The sequence below is a fragment of the Camellia sinensis genome, chromosome 12 (assembly GCF_055761805.1).
Source record: "Camellia sinensis isolate YWXY chromosome 12, ASM5576180v1, whole genome shotgun sequence".
Lineage (NCBI taxonomy): Eukaryota > Viridiplantae > Streptophyta > Magnoliopsida > Ericales > Theaceae > Camellia > Camellia sinensis.
This window is the reverse complement of record NC_138972.1, coordinates 1,082,501-1,095,000: the sequence shown is the minus strand read 5'-3', so window position 1 is coordinate 1,095,000 and position 12,500 is coordinate 1,082,501.

Genomic DNA, 12,500 nt, shown 5'->3' with positions numbered 1-12,500 from the left:
CGGCGTCGCCCAACATGCCATGCCACGGCCTCGGCCCGCATGCCTTGCCACCGCGTTGCCCAGCATGCATTGCCACCGCGTTGCCCGGCTTGCCATGCCTTAGCCTTGGCCAACATGTCGAGCCACGGCCTCGGCCCGCATGCCTTGCTACGGCGTTGCCCAACATGCCATGCCACGGCCTCGGCCCGCATGCCTTGCCACCGCGTTGCCCAGCATGCCATGCCACCGCGTCGCCCGGCGTGCCATGCCTTAGCCTTGGCCAACATGTCGAGGCACGGCCTCGGCCCGCATGCCTTGCTACGGCGTCGACCAACATGCCATGCCACGGCCTCGGCCCGCATGCCATGCCACGGCCTCGGCCCGCATGCCATGCCACGGCCTCGGCCCGCATGCCTTGCCACGGCGTTGCCCAACATGCCATGCCACGGCCTCGGCCCGCATGCCATGCCATGCCACGGCCCGCATGTCTTGCCACGGCGTTGCCAAACATGCCATGCCACGGCCTCGGCCCGCATGCCTTGCTACGGCGTTGCCCGACATGCCATGCCACGGCCTCGGCCCGCATGCCTTGCCACCGCGTTGCCCAGCATGCCATGCCACCGCGTTGCCCGGCGTGCCATGCCTTAGCCCTGGCCAACATGTCGAGCCACGGCCTCGGCCCGCATGCCTTGCTACGGCGTCGCCCAACATGCCATGCCACGGCCTCGGCCCGCATGCCATGCCACGGCCTCGGCCCGCATGCCTTGCTACGGCGTCGCCCAACATGCCATGCCACGGCCTCGGCCCGCATTACATGCCACGGCCTCGGCCCGCATGACAAGCCACGGCCTCGGCCCGCATGCCATGCCACGGCCTCGGCCCGCATGCCTTGCCACGGCGTTGCCCAACATGCCATGCCACGGCCTTGGCCCGCATGCCATGCCATGCCACGGCCCGCATGTCTTGCCACGGCGTTGCCAAACATGCCATGCCACGGCCTCGGCCTGCATGCCATGCCACGGCGTCAGCCAACATGCCATGCCACGGCCACGGCCCGCATGCCATGCCACGGCCTCGGCCCGCATGCCTTGCTACGGCGTTGCCCAACATGCCATGCCACGGCCTCGGCCCGCATGCCTTGCCACCGCGTTGCCCAGCATGCCATGCCACCGCGTTGCCCGTCGTGCCATGCCTTAGCCTTGGCCAACATGTCGAGCCACGGCCTCGGCCCGCATGCCATGCTACGGCGTCGCCCAACATGCCATGCCACGGCCTCGGCCCGCATGCCTTGCTACGGCGTCGCCCAACATGCCATGCCACGGCCTCGGCCCGCATGCCATGCCACGGCCTCGGCCCGCATGCCACGCCACGGCCTCGGCCCGCATGCCTTGCTACGGCGTCGCCCAACATGCCATGCCACGGCCTCGGCCCGCATTACATGCCACGGCCTCGGCCCGCATGACAAGCCACGGCCTCGGCCCGCATGCCATGCCACGGCCTCGGCCCGCATGCCTTGCCACGGCGTTGCCCAACATGCCATGCCACGGCCTCGGCCCGCATGCCATGCCATGCCACGGCCCGCATGTCTTGCCACGGCGTTGCCAAACATGCCATGCCACGGCCTCGGCCTGCATGCCTTGCCACGGCGTCGCCCAACATGCCATGCCACGGCCACGGCCCGCATGCCATGCCACGGCCTTGGCCCGCATGCCTTGCTACGGCGTTGCCCAACATGCCATGCCACGGCCTCGGCCCGCATGCCTTGCCACCGCGTTGCCCAGCATGCCATGCCACCGCGTTGACCGGCGTGCCATGCCTTAGCCTTGGCCAACATGTCGAGCCACGGCCTGGGTCAAACTTGCCATGACACGGCCTCGCCCCGCATGCCATGCCACGGCCTCGGCCCGCATGACATGCCACGGCCTCGGCCCGCATGCCTTGCTACGGCGTCGCCCAACATTCCATGCCACGGCCTCGGCCCGCATGCCTTGCCACGACGTCGCCCAACTTGCCATGCCACGGCCTCGGCCCGCATCCCATGCCACGGCCTCGGCTCGCATGACATGCCACGGCCTCGGCCCGCATGCCTTGCTACGGCGTCGCCCAACATGCCATGCCACGGCCTCGGCCCGCATGCCATGCCATGCCACGGCCTCGGCCCGCATGACATGCCACGGCCTCGGACCGCATGCCTTGCTACGGCGTCGCCCAACATGCCATGCCACGGCCCCGGCCCGCATGCCTTGCCACCGCGTTGCCCGGCATGCCATGCCACCGCGTTGCCCGGCGTGCCATGCCTTAGCCTTGGCCAACATGTCGTGCCACGGCCTCGGCCCGCATGCCATGCCATGCCACGGCCCGCATGTCTTGCCACGGCGTTGCCAAACATGCCATGCCACGACCTCGGCCCGCATGCCTTGCCACGGCCTCGGCCAACATGCCATGCCACGGCCTCGGCCCGGATGCCATGCCACGGCCTCGGCCCGCATGACATGCCACGGCCTCGGCCCGCATGCCATGCCACGGCCTCGGCCCGCATGCCCTTCTACGGCGTTGCCCAACATGCCATGCCACGGCCTCGGCCCGCATGCCTTGCCACCGCGTTGCCCAGCATGCCATGCCACCGCGTTGCCCGGCGTTCCATGCCTTAGCCTTGGCCAACATGTCGTGCCACGGCCTCGGCCCGCATGCCATGCCATGCCACGGCCCGCATGTCTTGCCACGGCGTTGCCAAACATGCCAGGCCACGGACTCGGCCCGCATGCCTTGCCACGGCGTCGGCCAACATGCCATGCCACGGCCTCGGCCCGCATGCCATGCCACGGCCTCGGCTCGCAACACATGCCACGGCCTCGGCCCGCATGCCTTGCCACGACGTCGCCCAACTTGCCATGCCACGGCCTCGGCCCGCATGCCATGCCACGGCCTCGGCCCGCATGCCTTGCTACAGCGTCGCCCAACATGCCATGCCACGGCCTCGGCCCGCATGCCATGCCACGGCCTCGGCCCGCATGACATGCCACGGCCTCGGACCGCATGCCTTGCTACGGCGTCGCCCAACATGCCATGCCACGGCCTCGGCCCGCATGCCATGCCACGGCCTCGGCCCGCATGTCTTGCCACGGCGTTGCCGAACATGCCATGCCACGGCCTCGGCCCCCATGCCTTGCCACCGCGCTGCCCAGCATGCCAATGCACCGCGTTGCCCGGCGTGCCATGCCTTAGCCTTGGCCAACATGCCACGCCACGGCCTCGGCCCGCATGGCTTGCCAGGGCGTTGCCCAACATGCCATGCCACGGCCTCGGCCCGCATGTCTTGCCACGGCGTAGCCCAACGTGCCATGCCATGCCACGCCACGGCCTCGGCCCGCATGCCCTGCCACGGCCTCGGCCCGCATGCCATGCCATGCCACGGCCTCGGCCCGCATGCCATGCCACGGCCTCGGCCCGCATGCCATGCCACGGCCTCGGCCAGCATGCCATGCCAAGGCCAAGGCCCGCATGCCTTGCCACGGCGTTGCCCAGCATGCCATGCCACCGCGTTGCCCAGCGGGCCGTGCCGCGGCCTCGGCCCGCATGCCATGCCATGCCACGGCCTCGGCCCGCATGCCTTGCGACTGCATTGGCCAGCGTGCCATGCCACAGCGTGCCATGCCTTAGCCTTGGCCAACATGCCATGCCACTGCCTTGGCCAGCATGTCGTGCCACCGCCACGGCCAGCATGCCATGCCGGTCCGTTGCCCAGCATGCCACGGCCGTGGCGGCGTGGCAAGCCACGGCCTCGGCCAGCATGCCATGCCACGGCCTCGGCATACCACCGCCTTGTGCAGCGTTGGCCAGCATGCCTTGGCCGGCATGCCATGCCAATGCCTTGGGCCAACATGGCGTGCCACGGGCTGGGCGAGCATGCCACGCCACGGCCTTGGCTAGCAGCAAGGCATGCCACGGCCTCGGCGAGCATGCCATGCCATGCCAAGGCCAAGGCCAAAGCCAAGGCCAAGGCCAAGGCCAAGGCAGTGGGCAAGGCCAAGTCCCTGTGCAAGGCATGGCCAAGGCCAAGGCCAAGGCCAAGGCCATGGCATGCCACCGCCTCGATCGATCTTTTTGAACATGATTCTTTTATAATCTTACCCAAACCGTGCAACACAATTAAAAATGCACTACAATCAATTTTAAATGTCATTCCCTATTTTTTTGCAATTTTTCTGGAGCTTTTCGAATTTTTAAAGCCCTTATTTGGCATAAAAAAATCAAAATAAAAAAAAAAAATGAAAAAAATAATTTAATAATTTCTATAATTACTAGTGAATCATCCTTTAATTATGGGAATTTTTCCATAATTTTTTGACCATTTTCATTAATTTTTATTATTTTTTAAGTATTAATATCGAAATAAATTAAAATAAAATATTTTCGGAAAAAAAATATTTTTTTAAATTTTTTTTATGGTGTATTAAATTATTTCCAACAACTTTCATGTTGAAAGTTTTGGCAAAAAACCATTACTTTTTAAAAAAACCCCATTATGACTCCTCGAACATGCTTGATGTTTCCTCCTGCCAGATTGAAAAGGGCTTAACAGGCTATTATAAGGGGGGGGGCACCTCCCTTGCCCAGGGCAAGGCAGTGGCAGGTACGCCCCATGTTGGGTGCGGCCTGGGCTGCGGCCTTGGGTTACATGCACTGCGGCTCGACCGCGGCCTGGGCTGCGGCCTTGGGCGGCTCGGCCGCGGCCTTGGGCGGCCTGGACCGCGGCCTTGCGCGGCCTGGCCGCGGCCTTGGGCGGCCTGGGCGCGGCCTTGGGCGGCCTGGCCGCGGCCTTGGGCAGCATGGCGTGGCATGCGCGCGGGCGTGGGCGGCCTGGCATGCGCGCGGCATGGGCAGCACGGCATGGCATGCGCACGGCCTGGGCGGCCTGGCATGCAGCCGGCCTGGCATGCCCGCGGCGTGGGCAGCACGGCATGGCATGCGCACGGCCTGGGCGGCCTGGCATGCAGCCGGCCTGGGCAGCACGGCATGGCATGCGCACGGCCTGGGCGGCCTGGCATGCGGCCGGCCAGGGCAGCCTGGCCTGGCATGCCCGCGGCGTGGGCAGCGTGGCCTGTGCGTATACCGCGCGCGTGGTCTTTTGACCACGGTGCGCGTGTTGCGCGCATGGTCGCGCACGCCTTTGCACGCCTTCGCACGCAACGCACGTCTAGTGATAAGAACCGCAGCCAAAGCAGCCCAGCCCCAAGGCCAAGGCCAGCAGCATGGCATGCCACGGCGAAGGCAGCCCAGCCAAAGCCAGCAGCATGCCATGCCAAGGCCTAGGCCAGCAGCATGCCATGCCACGGCCAAGGCAGGCCTGCCAAGGCCAGCAGCATGCCATGCCACGGCCAAGGCAGCCCAGCCAAAGCCAGCAGCATGCCATGCCAAGGCCTAGGCCAGCAGCATGCCATGCCACGGCCAAGGCAGGCCAGCCAAAGCCAGCAGCATGCCATGCCAAGGCCAAGGCCAGCAGCATGCCATGCCAAGGCCAAGGCCAGCAGCATGCGATGCCACGGCCAAGGCAGGCCAGCCAAAGCCAGCAGCATGCCATGCCAAGGCCAAGGCCAGCAGCATGCCATGCCCCGGCCAAGGCAGCCCAGCCAAAGCCAGCAGCATGCCATGCCAAGGCCAAGGCCAGCAGCATGGCATGCCACGGCCAAGGCAGCCCAGCCAAAGCCAGCAGCATGCCATGCCAAGGCCTAGGCCAGCAGCATGCCATGCCACGGCCAAGGCAGGCCAGCCAAAGCCAGCAGCATGCCATGCCAAGGCCAAGGCCAGCAGCATGCCATGCCACGGCCAAGGCAGCCCAGCCAAAGCCAGCAGCAAGCCATGCCAAGGCCAAGGCCAGCAGCATGCCATGCCACCGCCAAGGCAGCCCAGCCAAAGCCAGCAGCATGCCATGCCAAGGCCAAGGCCAGCAGCATGCGATGCCAAGGCCAAGGCCAGCAGCATGCGATGCCACGGCCAAGGCAGGCCAGCCAAAGCCAGCAGCATGCCATGCCAAGGCCAAGGCCAGCAGCATGCCATGCCAAGGCCAAGGCAGCCCAGCCAAAGCCAGCAGCATGCCATGCCAAGGCCTAGGCCAGCAGCATGCCATGCCACGGCCAAGGCAGGCCTGCCAAAGCCAGCAGCATGCCATGCCAAGGCCAAGGCCAGCAGCATGCCATGCCACGGCCAAGGCAGCCCAGCCAAAGCCAGCAGCATGCCATGCCAAGGCCAAGGCCAGCAGCATGCCATGCCACGGCCAAGGCAGCCCAGCCAAAGCCAGCAGCATGCCATGCCAAGGCCAAGGCCAGCAGCATGCCATGCCAAGGCCAAGGCCAGCAGCATGCCATGCCACGGCCAAGGCAGCCCAGCCAAAGCCAGCAGCATGCCATGCCAAGGCCTAGCCCAACAGCATGCCATGCCGCGGCCAAGGCAGGCCAGCCAAAGCCAGCAGCATGCCATGCCAAGGCCTAGGCCAGCAGCATGCCATGCCACGGCCAAGGCAGCCCAGCCAAAGCCAGCAGCATGCCATGCCAAGGCCAAGGCCAGCAGCATGCCATGCCACGGCCAAGGCAGCCCAGCCAAAGCCAGCAGCATGCCATGCCAAGGCCAAGGCCAGCAGCATGCCATGCCACGGCCAAGGCAGCCAGCCAAAGCCAGCAGCATGCCATGCCAAGGCCTAAGCCAGCAGCATGCGATGCCACGGCCAAGGCAGGCCAGCCAAAGCCAGCAGCATGCCATGCCAAGGCCAAGGCCCGCAGCATGCCATGCCACGGCCAAGGCAGCCCAGCCAAAGCCAGCAGCATGCCATGCCAAGGCCTAGGCCAGCAGCATGCCACGCCAAGGCCAAGGCAGGCCAGCCAAAGCCAGCAACATGCCATGCCAAGGCCAAGGCCAGCAGCATGCCATGCCACGGCCAAGGCAGCCCAGCCAAAGCCAGCAGCATGCCATGCCAAGGCCTAGGCCAGCAGCATGCCATGCCACGGCCAAGGCAGGCCAGCCAAAGCCAGCAGCATGCCATGCCAAGGCCAAGGCCAGCAGCATGCCATGCCACGGCCAAGGCAGCCCAGCCAAAGCCAGCAGCATGCCATGCCAAGGCCAAGGCCAGCAGCATGCCATGCCACGGCCAAGGAAGCCCAGCCAAAGCCAGCAGCATGCCATGCCAAGGCCTAGGCCAGCAGCATGCCATGCCACGGCCAAGGCAGCCCAGCCCAAGCCAGCAGCATGCCATGCCAAGGCCAAGGCCAGCAGCATGCCATGCCACGGCCAAGGCAGCCAGCCAAAGCCAGCAGCATGCCATGCCAAGGCCTAAGCCAGCAGCATGCCATGCCCCGGCCAAGGCAGGCCAGCCAAAGCCAGCAGCATGCCATGCCAAGGCCTAGGCCAGCAGCATGCCATGCCACGGCCAAGGCAGCCCAGCCAAAGCCAGCAGCATGCCATGCCAAGGCCAAGGCCAGCAGCATGCCATGCCACGGCCAAGGCAGCCCAGCCAAAGCCAGGAGCATGCCATGCCAAGGCCAAGGCCAGCAGCATGCCATGCCACGGCCAAGGCAGCCCAGCCAAAGCCAGCAGCATGCCATGCCAAGGCCTAGGCCAGCAGCATGCCATGCCACGGCCAAGGCAGGCCAGCCAAAGCCAGCAGCAAGCCATGCCAAGGCCTAGGCCAGCAGCATGCCATGCCACGGCCAAGGCAGCCCAGCCAAAGCCAGCAGCATGCCATGCCAAGGCCAAGGCCAGCAGCATGCCATGCCACGGCCAAGGCAGCCCAGCCAAAGCCAGCAGCATGCCATGCCAAGGCCAAGGCCAGCAGCATGCCATGCCACGGCCAAGGCAGCCCAGCCAAAGCCAGCAGCATGCCATGCCATGGCCTAGGCCAGCAGCATGCCATGCCACGGCCAAGGCAGCCCAGCCAAAGCCAGCAGCATGCCATGCCACGGCCAAGGCAGCCAGCCAAAGCCAGCAGCATGCCATGCCAAGGCCTAAGCCAGCAGCATGCGATGCCACGGCCAAGGCAGGCCAGCCAAAGCCAGCAGCATGCCATGCCAAGGCCAAGGCCAGCAGCATGCCATGCCACGGCCAAGGCAGCCCAGCCAAAGCCAGCAGCATGCCATGCCAAGGCCTAGGCCAGCAGCATGCCACGCCAAGGCCAAGGCAGGCCAGCCAAAGCCAGCAACATGCCATGCCAAGGCCAAGGCCAGCAGCATGCCATGCCACGGCCAAGGCAGCCCAGCCAAAGCCAGCAGCATGCCATGCCAAGGCCTAGGCCAGCAGCATGCCATGCCACGGCCAAGGCAGGCCAGCCAAAGCCAGCAGCATGCCATGCCAAGGCCAAGGCCAGCAGCATGCCATGCCACGGCCAAGGCAGCCCAGCCAAAGCCAGCAGCATGCCATGCCAAGGCCAAGGCCAGCAGCATGCCATGCCACGGCCAAGGAAGCCCAGCCAAAGCCAGCAGCATGCCATGCCAAGGCCTAGGCCAGCAGCATGCCATGCCACGGCCAAGGCAGCCCAGCCCAAGCCAGCAGCATGCCATGCCAAGGCCAAGGCCAGCAGCATGCCATGCGACGGCCAAGGCAGCCAGCCAAAGCCAGCAGCATGCCATGCCAAGGCCTAAGCCAGCAGCATGCCATGCCCCGGCCAAGGCAGGCCAGCCAAAGCCAGCAGCATGCCATGCCAAGGCCTAGGCCAGCAGCATGCCATGCCACGGCCAAGGCAGCCCAGCCAAAGCCAGCAGCATGCCATGCCAAGGCCAAGGCCAGCAGCATGCCATGCCACGGCCAAGGCAGCCCAGCCAAAGCCAGGAGCATGCCATGCCAAGGCCAAGGCCAGCAGCATGCCATGCCACGGCCAAGGCAGCCCAGCCAAAGCCAGCAGCATGCCATGCCAAGGCCTAGGCCAGCAGCATGCCATGCCACGGCCAAGGCAGGCCAGCCAAAGCCAGCAGCAAGCCATGCCAAGGCCTAGGCCAGCAGCATGCCATGCCACGGCCAAGGCAGCCCAGCCAAAGCCAGCAGCATGCCATGCCAAGGCCAAGGCCAGCAGCATGCCATGCCACGGCCAAGGCAGCCCAGCCAAAGCCAGCAGCATGCCATGCCAAGGCCAAGGCCAGCAGCATGCCATGCCACGGCCAAGGCAGCCCAGCCAAAGCCAGCAGCATGCCATGCCAAGGCCTAGGCCAGCAGCATGCCATGCCACGGCCAAGGCAGCCCAGCCCAAGCCAGCAGCATGCCATGCCACGGCCAAGGCAGGCCAGCCAAAGCCAGCAGCATGCCATGCCAAGGCCAAGGCCAGCAGCATGCGATGCCACGGCCAAGGCAGCCCAGCCAAAGCCAGCAGCATGCCATGCCAAGGCCAAGGCCAGCAGCATGCGATGCCACGGCCAAGACAGCCCAGCCAAAGCCAGCAGCATGCCATGCCAAGGCCTAGGCCAGCAGCATGCCATGCCACGGCCTAGGCCAGCAGCATGCCATGCCACGGCCAAGGCAGGCCAGCCAAAGCCAGCAGCATGCCATGCCAAGGCCAAGGCCAGCAACATGCCATGCCACGGCCAAGGAAGCCCAGCCAAAGCCAGCAGCATGCCATGCCACGGCCAAGGCAGCCCAGCCCAAGCCAGCAGCTTGCCATGCCAAGGCCAAGGCCAGCAGCATGCCATGCCACGGCCAAGGCAGCCCAGCCAAAGCCAGCAGCATGCCATGCCAAGGCCAAGGCCAGCAGCATGCCATGCCACGGCCAAGGCCAAGGCCAAGGCAGGCCATCCGAAGCCAGCAACATTCCATGCCAAGGCCAACGCAGCCCAGCCAAAGCCAGCGGCATGCCATGCCAAGGCCAAGGCCAGCCGCATGTCTTGCCACGGCCTTGTCCCGCAGCGTGGCGTGCCTTGGCCTTGGGCTAGAACATCGCATGCCACGCCCTTGGCAAGCAATCCTGTCCCTCGTGTAATTGCCATTTGGTTTGGCTTTGACTTACGTATATGTTGCCCTGCGAAATGCTTGTCCCTCGGGTAATAGCCGTTTGGTTGCCTTTGGACTTGCGAACACGTTGCTAGTGCTTTCCCCAGTGGAAGCTTGTTGTGAAAAGTATGTCCCTCGGAAGTTGCCTGTTGCGTTTGTTATTTGCATTCGAGCTATCCGATGCTTGCTCGGTTTCTCTAAGAGTTTTTGCACGTTCGTCGGGCTTTTTAATTATTTATTTACTCATAAAAATTATAATAAAATAAATTAAAAATAAAAAAATAATTAAAAAAATTACTATAATTACTAGTGCCTCATCTTATAATTGTTGGAATTTTTCTAGAATTTTTTGAGTATTTTTAGTAATTTTTATTATTTTTTAAGTATTAAAATTGAAATAAATTAAAATAAAATATTCCGGTGGCCAAATATTTTTTTATTATTTTTTTTATGGTGTATTAAATTATTTCATACAACTTTCATGTTGAAAGTTTTGGCAAAAAACCATTACTTTTTAAAAAAACCCCATTATGACTCCTCGAACATGGTTGATGTTTCCTCCTGCCAGATTGAAAAGGGCTTAACAGGCTATTATAAGGGGGGGGCACCTCCCTTAAGGCTGGCCAGCATGGCCAGGCCACAGGCCACGCCTATGCCTAGGCGGGCGCTTGGCACATGCCATCGCTTGGCTTGTGGCATTGGCTTGTGGCATCGAAACTACATAGCCAAGCACGGGATGCGTCGAGTGGCGGCCCGCGGTGGTGGCGGTGGCACGTTGGCCTAGGCCAGCATGCCATGCCACAGCCTTGGCCAGCAACATGGCATGCCAAAGCCTTGGCCAGCAACATGCCATGCCAAAGCCTTGGCCAGCAGCATGCCATGCCCTGGCCTTGGCAAGCATGTCATGCCACGGCCTTGGCCAGCAGCATGCCATGCCACGGCCTTGGCCAGCAGCATGCCATGCCCCGGCCTTGGCCAGCATGTCATGCCCCGGCCTTGGCCAGCAGCATGCCATGCCACAGCCTTGGCCAGCAGCATGCCATGCCACAGCCTTGGCCAGCAGCACGCCATGCCCCGGCCTTGGCAAGCTTGTCATGCCACGGCCATGGCCAGCAGCGTGCTATGCCCCGGCCTTGGCCAGCAGCGTCCCATGCCACGACCTTGGCCAGCAGCTTGCCATGCCCCGGCCTTGGCCAGCATGTCATGCCACGGCCTTGGCCAGCAGCATGCCATGCCACGGCCTTGGCCAGCAACATGGCATGCCAAAGCCTTGGCCGGCAGCATGCCATGCCGCGGCCTTTGCCCGCAGCATGGCAAGCCCAAGCCTTGGTCAGCAGCAGCATGCCATGCCAACGCCTTGGCCAGCAGCATGGCATGCCACGCCACGGCCTCGTCCAGCAGCATGGCATGCCACGCCACGGCCTCGGCCATCAGCATGCCTTGCCACGGCCTCGGCCATCAGCATGCCTTGCCACGGCCTCAGCCATCAGCATGCCTTGCCACGGCCTCGGCCATCAGCATGCCTTGCCACGGCCTTGTCCAGCAGCATGGCATGCCCGGCCTTGGCCAGCAGCATGTCATGCCACGGCCTTGGCAAGCATGCCATGTCCCTCGGGTAATTGTACAAGTTGCCTTGCGAAATGCATGTCCCTCGGTTAAATTGCCATTTGGTTGGCTTTGGCGTGCGAACGAGTTGCCTGTGCTTTCCTTGTGGAAGCTTGTTGCGAGAAGTATGTCCCTCGAAAGTTGCCTGTTGCGTTTGTTATTTGCATTCGCGCTAACCGGTGCTTGCTCGGCCTCTCTAAATGTTTTCGCGCGTTCGTCGGGCTTCTTGGTCCTTCGGGGGGTGATTCGTTTTGGGGGGCTGGTGCACAGTGTACGTCGTGGCGCGTGAGTTGTGTTCGGTTTGTGCGAGTTGGACGGATCCCTGCCTGTGCAGCGAACTCCACTGGTGCATTCCTCCATGTCCCTCGGGTTGTCTTCGACTCGCCTTCGGGTTGCCTGCGCTTCCCTAGTGGAAGGTGCCTTGCGAAAAGCGTGTCCCTCGGGTAATTGCCATTTGGTTGGCTTTGACGTTCGAACGAGTTGCCTATGCTTTCCTAGTGGAAGCTTGTTGCGAAAAGTATGTCCCTCGAAAGTTGCCTGTTGCGTTTGTTACTTGCATTCGCGCTAACCGGTGCTTGCTCGGCCTCTCTAAATGTTTTCGCGCGTTCGTCGGGCTTCTTAGTCCTTCGGGGGGTGATTCGTTTTGGGGGGCTGGTGCACAGTGTACGTCGTGGCGCGTGAGTTGTGTTCGGTTTGTGCGAGTTGGACGGATCCCTGCCTGTGCAGCGAACTCCACTGGTGCATTCCTCCATGTCCCTCGGGTTGTCTTCGACTCGCCTTCGGGTTGCCTGCGCTTCCCTAGTGGAAGGTGCCTTGCGAAAAGCGTGTCCCTCGGGTAATTGCCATTTGGTTGGCTTTGACGTTCGAACGAGTTGCCTATGCTTTCCTAGTGGAAGCTTGTTGCGAAAAGTATGTCCCTCGAAAGTTGCCTGTTGCGCTTGTTACTTGCATTC